The sequence below is a fragment of the Staurois parvus genome, unplaced genomic scaffold, assembly GCF_062004578.1.
Source record: "Staurois parvus isolate SC_StPar_1 unplaced genomic scaffold, SC_StPar_1.0 ptg000903l, whole genome shotgun sequence".
Taxonomy (NCBI): Eukaryota; Metazoa; Chordata; class Amphibia; order Anura; family Ranidae; genus Staurois; species Staurois parvus.
This window is the reverse complement of record NW_028318699.1, coordinates 2709382-2723327: the sequence shown is the minus strand read 5'-3', so window position 1 is coordinate 2723327 and position 13946 is coordinate 2709382. Positions and strand designations below refer to the sequence as shown.

Here is a 13946-nt window from a genome sequence, read left to right as displayed (position 1 = left end):
GGGATTTTAAAGCTAAGTCCAGATTTTGGTATTTTTCGGGGTCCCCCTTTAGTCGACTCCATAAACAGTCATTAATTAGGTCGACTTGCATTGCAAAGCGATGTAATACATCGTTGCCAAAATAAATTTTAGTTTGGGGATTATCCAAGACTAGGAACACATGGGTGGCTGTTTTGTTTCCTACAGTGACGTTTAAGAGACACCTAGCCATTGAATTGTAATCATCAGAGTCATCAAGGGAGTCTGAAATCCAATGACGCTGAGGTGTGGAGAAACGGATCATTTCCATTTCGGTCAGGTGTTTTATCAACCCATGGCTTACAAAGCTGTGTTCCTGTCTCAAATCTAGTTTGGCATATTTTGACCTATTAAGACCATTTATCCGGATGGGGATAAACAAGTCGCTGTTAACCCTTTCAATACCTGTCAAGAATTGGGTGTGATCTCCCCCTTTTCTTGGTTTATCCTCCTGATGAAAAGATATCGTAAGGATGTCATCTTGGAGGGAAATATCTTTTATTTTATCTTGGGGAATTCTAAAAATGTGTTCCTCATCTCTTCTGATAGGGTTATGGTCATCAGGTTTGATAACCGTTACATCAGGAAGTTGGCTGTTCCTGAAATGGATTTCTAATGATCCAGGCCTTTCTTCCACCAGGTGGCAGTGTTGTCGGGAATGGGGAGTTTTAAGTTTCCCATATTTAATTGGGGTATTTACCTGTGACCACAGGACTTGGTTCACACAGTCAACTATGGTGTTCAGCCTTTTTAGGAAGTCCATCCCAATTATCATGTGGTGCCGGGAGATGCTGGCAATGATGATGGGGTGTCTCAGTTCCTTATTACCCAGTTTCAATTTAAGCCAGGCGGTACCCATGACTTGTAACGGGTCTCCACCTACACCAATCAATGAGCTGTCAAAACTTTTAAGTCTCGGCTTGGTGGGCATGACATTCGCCACTTTGTCAAAATGCTCCTGTGACATGATGGTTGCTTGGGATCCAGTGTCTATTAAGCCGACAATCGAAAGATCACTGGCATCCTGCACCTGCACCGTGGCATAATATCTCCCATCAGATTCAGTCAGCTCACACATGAAATTAGTGTGGTTGAAGATCTGTGGGCCCTTCAATAACATATGACTGGCTCTTATCTCACCGCATGTGGTGGACACATTACCCTTATCCTCCCTGGTGGGATTCTTGGACTGTCTCAAGACAGAAGCACAACTAGAAGTTGGTGCTCCGTCTGGCTTGTCAATCCCGACGACTTCCGATGCCGCGACTATATTAGGGGCAATAGATGGACACTGAAAAACAGGAGAATCATTAATAACCAACAACTGGTCCCCCTTTGCCTGAGAACTAGCTTCTCCATTAGTAGGCGTGTCAGGGACGGGGCACACATCTCCTGTCATTTGACTCAGTGTCCTCCCCTGTTGGTTTAAGGCTTGGTTGCCTGTTAATTCTGTGACCCTTGGTTGGTCACAGGAGCTGCTCCTAAAAAAGGATTGGATGGAAATTGAGTGACAAGCCTGTCCATCTGTTCAGCCATTTTGCTGACCTGTGCCTCTATTTGTCCAATACGCTCAGAGGAGTCATTCTGTTGATTCTCCCTCTTCTTATATTTGCGCTTGTATTTTGGACGAGACTGGTAATGAGACTCAGAGTCAGAACTACTGCTCTGGTCCCGACGCCATTGTTCTCTCTGAGGTTTTGGGGTCTCCCTGTTATTAAAGGGAGCCTGGGGTACTGTATCCCCCCTTTGAGCCTGAGGGTGTTCTTGGCGTGGAGGAAATCTTTGGAAATCGGAGTTTTTATTAAAATTGGGATTCTTATTGTAATTATGGTTCCTGTTGAAATTGGGGTTCCCATAAAAATTCCCATGTTGGTTTTGGCGAGGATAATAGAACCTCTGAGGATACCATTGCCTCCTTTGATTCTCATCACTGTACTGCCCTTTACCATACTTTTTATTCTTCTCACTTCCACTACCGTAGTTTCCTGGCTTTTGTCTATCCTTTCTCACCCACTGGTTTTGGGGTGCAAAGTTTTGAACCTCCTTCACTTGCTGGGTTTGAGGTGCAAATCTAGGGGAACCATTGGTTTTACCCCCACGGACTACTTCCGCATATGATTTCTTCTCTGCCTGCACATTTGGATTTGGAGGGGAAACGGTAGTGGCTGCTACTATCTTGGGGCTATTTTTAGGTTCTCTTTTTATCCCGCCCTCACTGGACTGTTGGATCGAGAATAAATAGTCACTCTCTCTCACCAACCAATCAAGAGAGCATCCCTTTCTGTAATCCTTTGCAAGTCCCAATTTTATGTAAGCAGGTAATGCTTCATAGAATAGTGTCTTGAATTCTGGCTGGTTAGGATTGGGATCCTTTTCAGCCAGGAAATAGGCATTTCTGAGGACAGCCAGAAATTCTGCAGGGCTTTGGTGAGGACCACACTTTAAATTGTAGGCCGCAGCCTTGGCAGAGGTTACAGTTTTATAAGGCCCAAATTCCATGTGGCACTTATGTTTAACCTCTCTCCAGGACTGATTGGAATAGGCCCTCAAGGTCTCAAAGAATTGCCGGTATTTCTCCTCAAACACCCATGGCAGCAATTCTATTTTGGTGTGGTCATCTCTAATGCCCAGAATCTCTAACGTCTGTTCATATGTTTTCATGTGTCCGGTGATTTCAAGGGACCCTTTCTTAGAAAACATAGGAACAGTGTCCTTCAGGAACTTAATAACCTTTGGGGTGTCATATCTCCTGAATGACCCCTGGGATTTCCCTTCCTGCCTATATGAAACCTCATATCTTTCTTCAGAGCGCTCTGGAGTGTATCTTGAAAGCTTAGGAGGTGACCTATATTCTGACCCTGACTCACTATCAGATACTTCGCTGTGATGCGGGTATCTCCGCTCATCAGCCTCTGGCTTGACTGGGTTGGTCCGTCTTTGGACCCCAGAATTTATTTGGGCCGTCAACCTTATAATCTGCTCCTCCAGAGTTTTCTGCTCAGATTTTATCAAGGTAAGTTCTGACTGGTCATGCTTATCCCCTGGGTGAACTTTAATTTTAACAGGAGATAACCTCTCTGATCTGAAGTACTTCACCTCATCTTTTAAGTCCTGATACTTCTCTTGAAGTTGTTTTAATTCCTGAAAGTTTCTTTCATATAGGTCCTGAGCACTTCGAAAGTCTCCGACCAATCTATCATAATGTTTCTCGGATTCGTCTAAACGAATACCGGCATGACCAAGCTTCCCTTTCAAAGACTCAATGTCCTGATTTTTGCTTTCTAACAAGAGGCGGGCCTCTGACAACTCTTCCCTTAGAATCCTGGTCTGCTGGGCAGCTCCAGCGGTCATGAACCATAACATGGGCCAAGCTTCTAGGAGAAGTCTGTCACGGCCTCTATCACTTTCTGCTCCAGCAAATGCCATTAAAAACCCAACAACCTGGCCCTTTTGGTTAAACAGGTCCTCAAAGGTGCCCATGGCCTGCTCTTTCTCTTCATCCACAAATTCATTATTGCTATCCCCCAAATTCAATTTCTTGCGGAGATAATTTATTACTTCATTTTCAACATACTTCTGCCAAGCACCGGCAGCTTTCCGAGCTGGCTTCATAACTTCCTGCTCAATGCCTTGAGCCGCCATATTTTCCTCGTTATGCTTGGAAGAGGTGGATCCGTGATTACTGGATGCCATTTTGATACAAAATATATGTTTGATAAAGTGTACAAATATACAATCACCAGTGCGTTTTGTGTTATGGTACGATTTCTATGGCTCTCAGCAGCGCCTCCAAATTTATGTTGTGGTGGTTTATGTAAGGATATATATTATTTATAAAGGGCGTGTCCCTTTCCCTTAGATGAAATATTACAGTGCCTCCAGCCGTTAAAATACGGCAAATATTTAGTAAACCAATAATTTGGACACCTTGATAATTTGATCACCACTTATTATTATACCTTGAATTCTTCTAGCCAATATGATTTCGTACCATACACACAAAATTTGCCTTATAATAGATAAATATAAAAATTTATTTATGTACAAAAATTATATATATATTAACACAAAACACAAAAGACTGGTGATAAATGAATATTGGTACACACAATCAAAAATATATCCTACCAATGTAAGACACACTAATAATGTCTCTAACTAATTACATCAATCACAAATTTAAATGATACGATATTTATTAAATTTATTAATAATTAATAATTTCGAATATCTCAAAGGTTATATTCTTACATGCCGTGGCCATAGGCTTGCAAGAAGTAAGCCCTTGATATATGATACTCTGGTTATTAATATTCAATAAATTATGAAATATGGAAAAATTTATAATATGGCAATAAACAATTTTTTTAACAGTAACACAGTATCTGACTACATATATCTAACTATCCAATATTGTTGTAATACACTACGGTAATTTTTATGATTCTACACAACAGAGAAAGTAATTAATACAAATCAAATAAACATCTCACCACACCCGGACGTCAGACTAGGCAACTCTCCCGTGGATTTAGCTGGCAGTGGAACGCCTTTAGACTGATATATAGGCAAGTGAGAGATTCAATAGGGGAGAATGTAGGAAGTTATAAGTTTAGAGGTTTAAAGTTTTAGGAAGTTTGAAAAGATGGAAGAGTAGTTATTTCAGCAGAGATCTTCTTCAGATGTCAGGTCTTTCCATGAGGTCTTATGAGGGTTCTTCTTTTTCATGAGGTTTTTTTTTTTATGTTACAGCACATGGGCTTTTTATATCCACTAGTCCATTGTTCTAAGATACCTTCCCACCAGGCTTCCTGATTGGCTAGTTGAGAAATGTGTGTACATAAGCTATTTCTCACCTGCCCGCCAGGTGGCGGTCATGTATCACAGAACAATGTGAGTATTTGAGATGACTCATACCTTGGGTGGAATCTTCAGGTAATTTCAGGAATAAAATATACAGCACTTTCCAGATATAGCAGTGATCATACCTATGATATTCTAAATAGGGACCATGGAATATAGGTGTATATTCGGTTATTCCTCCTTGAAGTATCATCCTGTTTGTTTCCTGATAAGACATGTAACTAATGCTAGCTTATAATACATCTTACTTCCCATCATCTCAATACTCAAGTTAGTGATATATAGTTCCCATTGCTGAGTATTTAGTGGTGTTTAAAGTCTATGACATCTTATTTATAATCTGTTTTTGTAGTACATTTTTGTAATGATATACAGTGAACTTTTAAACTTAAATGTCCTGAATTTCACCCCTTGGTTTCAGCATCAACATTTCCTCTGTGTAGGGAAAAAAATCTCTGTTTGCCTAGCCCTTGTATCGGACTCATGGTAAACAATTGTTAATGCTTTCACCCTTGGGGAACAATAGTAGATAGTAATAGTTTCAGAGGTTTGTTGGTTCATCACACTCTACAGGTTTTGGTTAAGCTTTCAAACAGTTGAGTTCCCGTCTCATTATTGTTGAAATGTTTACAAGTCAGAGTCCTATGTGTTTGACTTTCTGTAGATGCATTCTTCTCACTTCCATATACAAATAGTCCTTGTGGACAGTTTAAACAATCCCATTGTCTTGGAAAAGTCTTAATTCCCTGTTCTCTTCAGTTCTTTAACTAGAATTCTTGAAGGTTTAACCAAGACAAAATTAACTCTTAACATCCGGTTCTGCTGAGCTGTTTGCTATATAACATTATGTCTTGATAAAAGTCATATTTTTGACATGATTCCAAAAGCCCACAACACTATATGACTCTATAGAAACAGAGAGAGTCTACCTGAGAATCATAACTTTAGTAAAATAGTTCAGAACAGGTATTTGCACTTCTGCTCATAAACAGCATCCCTCTCAGTGATGTTCAGGGTATCTCTGGAAACACAGATGAACACTGGACGGAACCGAGACCCGAGAACACAGTGGCCACCTCACTGGAACTAGAGTACTCTGTTAACACTTGGGAAGAGGTTCCCCACAGTAGCTTGGGTTTCTGAAAAAGCTGCATGCTGTTAGGTTGTGGCTCAGCTGCCTTGCTGCTGGTTCTGACAGTGGAGTGCCTTCCACATGGCTGCAGATCACTTGCCAAACTACCTCTGCCTCATCAAGGGTGTCCTCTCAGTGCTGTGATGGAGGTAAGAAGAGAAACGTATCTTCCTTGGGAGTGTCCAGAAACCCAGGGAGAAGTGGGAAAAGGAGTGAAAGGGGCCTGCACTTGCATCTGAGTATGCAGAGTAAATGGTTACCTATGCTCCAATCCACTTTAACTTGCTGTCCCTGGCAAGTTTGAAGACCATTCATATTCATCCTGTGCAAAGTGTACAGGAGGTCTCCCGAAGATGAGTCTGTGGGAAAGTGACAACACATTTCTGTCTTCAGGTGCAAAGTCGATAGTGGTGGAAAGGGCTCCACAATGGGAGCTCGGACCTGAGCTGGGTGACCATAAGACTGTGTAATATTATCTAGATCCATGGCTTCTTCCTGAGGAATTAGTAATGGTGGAAGAGCAGAAAGAAACCACCATTCAAACTTGGATGGGTTTTTAAAATGTGATTGCATCTTCAGCAGACATGAAAGGCATATATGATTCCACACCATGTGGCCAGTGGTCTTGGCAGTCATGTGCCAGGTTGGTACTTCCATCACAAACTTGGTAAAGTGGTTCACCATAACTAGAACATGATGGTATCTGTCTTCTAACATGTCAAGTTTAAGAAAGTCAATAGTCAGTACAAAATGCGGAGCCATGTGCCAAGTCAGAGGTGGAATCTAGTCCCTAGCCTCCTTCAACACTGAACAGAACACACACAGTGTCAGCAAACTTGTTCAGCCAACTGAAACAGACCCACACACATAGCTTGTCTCATAAACCAAGTGAATTTTTTGTGGATACCCCAGTGTTCCACCTCTACATGAATTCTCTCTGCCACAAAGACGGCACAGAGTTTTAACAGTACAACCAGCCAGGTCACTGATGGGTGAGGGGTGATGATATTCTATGGTATAGTCATCACTCAGTACAAGACGGGACCACTCAGTTAGCAGTTTCTTGATTTCAAATTGTTGGTTTTAGGTCCATTAGGACCCCTATTTTAAGTGAACCTTTTAAATACTGTGTATACTGTCACATAAGGGAAAATGTCATTAAAAAAAACATTCAAGTTTATCTCCAGGCATCACACCAGCCAGTTTTGCCTGTTACATGAAATTGTATGCTTTAAAATGTACTAATATTTGTTCTTAATTAAATCTTTTATCTTTTATACATAGAAGAACATTTTTAGATTTTGTTGTGTTTTGTTTGCTAATATTGATCTTTAAGGATGTAAAAGTCAGCAATACTATTTTTAAATGCTAGGGTCGTTAAAGTCAAAACAGGACTTTTGAGTTTATTTAATAAAAGAACATATTTCAAGGAGTAGAAACTGCATTTATTTATCGACATACTCCCCTGCTACATTTATGTACTCATCCCAGCGTTTAACTAATGCCTGGAAAGTTTCGGCATAGAAAGATTTAGAAGTACATCTGAACCATCCTAGGACAGCCTGCTTCTCTTCGTCATCATTGTGTTCACCATTCCCACAGAAAGATTTGTCTCTTGTGCAATTTCATGACAGGTTATGTATCGATTATCCAGGATCAGGCATTCCAGACACTGAATGTTCACAGGAATGACTGCAGTGGGCTGGGAACCACCATGGGAGTGATCAGAGAGAGGAAAAGGAAAGTTGGTGAGGTTGCAAGGAGTGCATAGGTAGGAGAATACAAGGTCGAGGCAGTTACTATTGGAGTGAGTAGAAGCATGTGTCCATTGTTTTAAGTCAAAAGAGGTGCTTAGGCTTAGCAGTTTAGAAGCAGCAGGAGTGTTAAGATTAACAGGGATGTTGAACTCACCAAGAATGATTGTGGGAATTTCAGAAGAGAGAAAGTAAGGCTGCCAGGCAGAGAAGTCATCAAGGAAGCTTGATACCGGTCCAGGAGGCCAATGGGTCACATCAATTCTTAAAGAAACTGGAGAGAATAGACGAATACAGTGAACTTTAAAATGAGGAGATAGGATTATTCCAACTCCACCTCCTTTCCATCTACTAAGCCTGGGAGAGTAAGTCCAGAGGAGACCACCATGGTAGAGGGCTGCAGGAGAGGGAAAGTCAGATCCATGAAGCCAGGTTTCCATAATTTCAAGCAGGTTAAAGGAGTTTGTGATAAAAAGATCATGGACAGAGGCGAGTTTGTTACAGACAGAGGGCACAGGAAAAGGGGAGGCTGGTTCTAGGAAGAAGAGGAATAGTAACCAGATTGTGTGGATTGCAGCCGCTGTTAGAGGATAGGGTGTGCCAGGTGTATTGGTCAAAAGGAAAGAGATGGCGGTCCAATATTTGGGGAAATGTCTCCAGATGTCTCCAGATGTTAGGAGAAGCAGAAGGGTGAGAGAGATAATATGGGAGTATGACTTATATGGAGGGACAGGTGCCTCTTCAGAGTTTTTGCATTAGCGTTTAGTGGTGTTTAGCCGCTTTTTTTGCAGTTGCGTCTTTTAGGGGTTTTTTTTTTTACCAGGTTTTAACCGTGTTTTGCAGTGTTAGAGCATTTGTGCAGCTAAAAAACTTCTCTAGAAACCCATTAGTTCTGGGGTTTTTTTCCACCCAAAAAACACTCCTGCCAAAAAACATTGATTACAGTCTATGTCTGCATGGACACATAGGATAACATGCTGAGGAGTTTACTGACTGTAGAAAACAATGTCAAAAGCCTAAAACAGCCGCTGTAAAAGCGTTCATTGTGCATGAGGACTTAGCAGGAGTTGATGAGTACAGTAATAAGGTGAAGACTGGAGTGAGTGTGATATATATAAGCTGTGGGGTGGAGAAGAAAGGTGAAGGAGAGAGAGTTTGAAGAGAAAGGATACAACTGTGAGAAGGAGTAGGGAGTGCATGTTATAGATGGGTGAGATGAAGAAGCAGACTGGATAAGAGCTGAAACAGCTGGATGGGTAAACAGGTCACCTGTAGTCTGATTAGTATTTGAAGTTGTCTGCTGTGGTTGCTTGCTTTGTGCATTCGCTGAAGTGCAGAGCTAAAGTCCAATGTTCAATACTTAAGCAACGATCAATACTTTTGCCAAGATGATAGTTGCCAATGCTACCCCTGGCTATGCCTCCCCTAAGGAAGGCCTAAATGCATACTGAGTTGGGTGGGGGAATTGCCAATTAATCAGTTAGGAATACATAGCAGAGACACATGGCTACCAGGACAAACTTCTCATACCAAAGGAGGACTACAACAGACAACAAGAGAGCAGGAGGGCAGAGTTGTAAAGATTACGATCAGCTCATAAATTTGGGTTAGACAATAAGAGCAAATTAAACATCCCAGTAATATGGACCAGAGTTAGAGATTTTGGAAGCAGTATGAATTACCAATAAGAATATTGATAGTTATGAATCAGCTTCAGTTAGAGGTGGATTTTAAAAGCAGTGTAGATTACCATATAGCAGTACAGGGTGAATTAGCATTCATACATGGCATGGGTGATAATACAGATGGATATTGCTCACAAATATATGTTGATCCTGCCAGTGAATTCTACCTAGTGATCTTTCTATGAAGGGGTGGCAATGATGCTACACTGCTCCTGATTTCAGAGCGGAATCATCACTCTCATATTATTTATTTCAGGTACTTATATAGCGCCGTCAATTTATGCAGCGCTTTACATATATATTGTACATTCACATCAGTCCCTTAACCCACAAGGGGCGTACAATCTAAGGTCCTTAACTTACATTCATACATACACACACTAGTGTAGCCTGTGCCTTTTACAATGCAATGAGAATGTTATCATGATTAACATTCAATCAGCCCCATGGCCACACTTGATGCTGCCTACTGCTTTCTGCATTGACAGCACTGAAACCATCAGGCTATGAGCTGCAGTGTCTGGGAGGAGGAGCATGTGAGACACATATAAAGAAGGATTTGGCTCAAGCAGGAAGGGCAAAGGAAGCTTTTTGTTTGCTTTATGAGCATAGTAACTGGATTTTGTACTTGTTTAGACTATCATAAAAGAACTTTTAACTGTATATTAAAGAGCAATATTGAGGGGCTATAAATATTGTTTTTGCATCACTGCTGAATTACAGTGAGTAACTAACAATGAGCTGAACTGCCTTGGGTTTGGTTCAAGCAGGGTTTAGTGAACTTCATAGAAGTTCGCATGTCAAAACCAAACCCTACTGAAATCAATGGGAGTCAAATCTGTCAAATTAGAAATGTTCATTTTCTGGGCTGATAGGCAAGGTACTGTATGTCAAAAGGGAGTGTGCACTGTCCTTGGGAACATGTACTAATACAAAAATATATATTTTTAAAATCTGTTCATCCAGGAGCAGTGTTTTTTTTTATTTTTTAAAGTGGAACATTAAATATACCCAATTCCTTTAAATACCATGCTGTAAAACAAGATGGGTGAGTTTTCCCAGGAAATCCATGCCTTCTGGTCTAATATGGATTTTAAGAGGACCTTACACAATAAAATGCATGGACCCCCTCTAAAAATCTATACCAGACCCTTAATCTGAGCATGCAGCCTGTCTGGCCAAAAAGGGGGGGGCAAGTGTGCGCCCCCCACAGAACCATACTAGGCTACAAGCCCTCAACATGGGGGAGTACCTTCCCAGGGGGGACTCATGTTAATGAGGAGAAGGACCTTGTGGAGGTCTGTGGACCAAGGGCTTATTGGAATCTGGAAGCTTCTGTTAACAATAAGGGGTACCCCTCATGTGAATGAGTATTAGGTACATAGTACAAACTATGCCCATCCCATTCCAGTTCCCTCCTCTATTCATAGAAGCTGTACTATAGCTTCCGTCAATGAAAATTGTTCTATGACTGGAGGAGGCAGACCTCATCCGGTTGTCCTCCACTCATAAACCCAACCATGTTTTTTATATTTAGGGAATAATTAAAGCCCGTAAGGTTTTTTTGCCATCTATATGCCATTGGGCAGATTTCTCTTAAATTCCTGCCCTGTGGATACAACAGGAAATGAGAGTAAATCTTAAAACTGTGAATTGTCTCTCACTTTTAATCCCAGTGACAATGGTCACCAAGACAAATAGAACACTTAAAGTTCCCAAGCAGGCAGTCAGACAGCAATAAAAACGTATCAGAGGATCTAACACTTCCCAACTTTATCCCCCCCAAAAAATACAGGATTTAAATACATGTTAAGCTTTTGAAGAGAAATATAAAGCAGGATAATCTGTTTTGTCAGCTATAGGTAACACATCTCAAACATGGCTGATGTCCCACCAACCAAAGTTCCCCATTGACAGTAACTCCTTTCTATTGACTATTTGCATGGAGAACATCCTGGAGTGTCTTTGTGTATGCATATAATGAGACAGGCAAATCTTTTCATAACTCAGCGTTCTATAGTTTTGGTACAGAGTGAAACTTATCCAGCTGAGAGCAGATATAATACTTGTTTATAGCTCGCTCGCACCAACTTACTCAAAGCTCCTTGTTTCTATTTGGTGTATCATAATGGGGTATGATGAATGTAAGGGTATTTGATGAAGCATCCCATGTGAGATGCAGAAATAGGAACAGTATGAAAGCCATATTGTGGGGGGTGGAGACTTGTATTATGAAGACCTGCAGGTCTCTGCAAACCTTCGAGGAGATCTGTAAAACATTTCACAATTCATGCAGGGTTCATAGAAACAATTGTGTTAGATTGTTGCTGAACCAATGTAAACATGAGCCAAACAATGGGGGTTGTTGCTGATAAAACATACTATTATATTGTGTGCCTAGAATGCCGAGAAGAAGGTGCCTTGCTGGTGGGCCAAGCCGCTACACAGCAATGAGGACACCAACTGCTTCTATCTGTGAGCGAGTTGTGGTGTATTCAGAATCAGCTGCTACTGTATATCCCTCACTGCTGGCCATGAAACAAAGGAGACTAGAGTTACATCTAACTGTGCTGGCTTCAAGCGCAACGTCCAAGATTTGAATGCGGGTTGATTTTGTTTGATAATAAAAGTGGTGATTTTCTAGCACATTGGTGTGCTGCACTGTTCTCATATCATTCCTGCCTCAAAGTCCATGTGTGTGGAGGATCTGCCTTTTTTACAGGGTCTCATCACACGGGTGTGCTTAATTGCATTGAGCAGGGGATCCGTGAGCAGATCCACTTCTGAATTTGAGCTGAATTATGTCTCTTTTTTTACAAGCTGAACTAAGATATCACGTAAGGTATCATCATATCACGACTCGATTACTGCAACTCCCTCCTCACTGGCCTGCCTCGCCGCTGGCTATCCCCGCTTCAGTCAATCCTGAATACGGCTGCCAGACTCATTCACCTTTCCAACCGCTCCGTTTACACCACCCCCCTCTGCCAATCCCTCCACTGGCTTCCGATTGCTCAACGGATCAAATTCAAAATCCTAACAGTGACGTACAAAGTCGTCCACCATACTGCCCCGAACTACATCACCGACCTAATATCCAAGTACCACCCAACACGCACACTCCGCTCCTCACAAGACCTCCTTCTCTCTAGTTCCCTGGTCTCCTCCTCCCATGCCCTCCTCCAGGACTTCTCCAGGGTGTCACCCATCCTCTGGAACTCCCTGCCCCAACCCATCAGATTATCACCTACTCTCCTCTCCTTTATGCGTAACCCTGAAAACCCATCTCTTCAGGGAAGCCTACCCCACCCCCTGCTAACTTGTCGACCTCCTCCACTCTTCCTACCACTCCATCCCCCACAGCTATCTCCTCCTGTGCCACCATCCCCTCCCTCCTAGATTGTAAGCTCCAAAGAGCAGGGCCCTCGATCCCCTCATGTTTTGCATTGTATTGTTGTTCTGTCACATGTTCTGTCCCCCTTTGTAATGTACAGTGCTGAGCAAACTATTGGTGCTTTATAAATACTGTATAATAATAATAATAATAAAGGTAACCTTGTAAAAATTTAAATTTTTGGCATGGTTGTTAGTGCCAGACTGGCTGGTCTGAGTATTTCAAAAACTGATCTACTGGGATTTTCATGCACAACCATCTTTAGGGTTTACAGAGAATGGTCCAAAAAAGAGAAAATATCCAGCGAGTGACAGTTGTGTGGATGAAAATGCCTTGTTGATGTCAGAGATCAGAGGAGAATGGACAGACTGGTTGCTGTGACATTCAGATAGTAGGATCAGAATTTGGTGTTAAAAACATGAATGCATGGATCCATCCTGCCTTGTATCATTGGTTCAGGCTGGTAGTGTAATGGTGTGGGGGGATATTTTCTTGGTACTAGCAAGGTGTACTTAATAAAGTGGCCAGTGAGTGTGATTACAGTCTTGATACCATGTGGTATCAAAGTAATTCTTCTATAGCCTCATTATTATGGTTATATTGGCCTCTAGAATTTTACACTTTTTGGATTTCCTTGTTAAATGCAGTCATGGTGCCTACTAGTCTGTACCTGTATGTGATCCACCATTTATGTACACTGCATTTGTAAATGAAAGTGTGTACTATTTTGCAAATTACAGTTCCAGTATGCACCTTTTTTATTTGTTTCAATAACATTATCTTGATTTAAAAATGACAACATAATGCTCAAACTAATATAAAGCTGTACATACATACCCCAAGACAAAGTTCATTGCATATTAAAATATTCCATCACTAACTACAAAAAATCACTAAACCCCAAAATTTTATTGCAAATCTTTCAACACGAATACAAATGAAAAAACAAAACAAAAAAAAAATAAAAACAAATCAAACCAAGGGTTTGGGTATCAGACAGTATCATTTGGTATATTTATCCAGTTTTACTGATATACTAAAGATCAGGAACTGAATGATAAAAGGGAATAAAGGGGGAGTTGGGTGGGGATTTAATGCAA

The 13946-nt window shown here is 41.3% G+C and overlaps 1 protein-coding gene across 1 annotated transcript in view; it reads left to right on the top strand.

Moving 5' to 3' along the window:
* The window catches only part of LOC149442190 (histamine H2 receptor-like), a 192794-nt gene that overhangs the window by 32773 nt on the left and 146075 nt on the right, over positions 1–13946 (top strand). The window lies entirely within an intron of this gene.